General features: G+C 26.8%; 1 protein-coding gene across 1 annotated transcript in view; it reads left to right on the top strand.

Moving 5' to 3' along the window:
* VPS13C (vacuolar protein sorting 13 homolog C) overlaps positions 1-482 on the top strand; it is a 190,569-nt gene that overhangs the window by 117,234 nt on the left and 72,853 nt on the right. The window lies entirely within an intron of this gene.

Below are 482 nucleotides of genomic sequence, written 5' to 3'. Positions count from 1 at the left end.
GTATTTTTGAAAAATAGGATTTTAGTCAATTAACTTAATTACTATAGGAATTATTTTTTAACATCAGTGATATCATTGAAAGAGACTCAGTTATATTATGTGACTCATTTGCAGGGGTAAAAATGAACCCCAAAATAACTTGCATAAAGAAATGCAGTTTTAGGCTTTACCTGTACTTTATTGTGAAATATTCTTTGATGGGAGCATCTGACATGTCACAGCTTATATTAATTATTCCATTAAAAGGTCATTCTAATTTTTTTAAAATGACAGTTTTGGAAAACTACCCTATCAGTTCAGGTGCAAAATTATTATTTAATTTATATATTTAATGATATTTAAGAATGCAGACTTCATGGTTTTAATAAATCATCAACTTTGGAGTTTTGAAATTTATTCTAATAAAGACCTTATATGATATTTAAAACAACCTGTTAATCATCTGGAAACTGTGCATTTTTACCTACCTTACCATATTCTTT

The sequence above is a fragment of the Otolemur garnettii genome, unplaced genomic scaffold (assembly GCF_000181295.1).
Source record: "Otolemur garnettii isolate 467f Iridium unplaced genomic scaffold, OtoGar3 scaffold00011, whole genome shotgun sequence".
NCBI lineage: Eukaryota > Metazoa > Chordata > Mammalia > Primates > Galagidae > Otolemur > Otolemur garnettii.
Note: the sequence above shows the minus strand (reverse complement) of the source record. Positions and strands in the feature narration are given on the sequence as shown.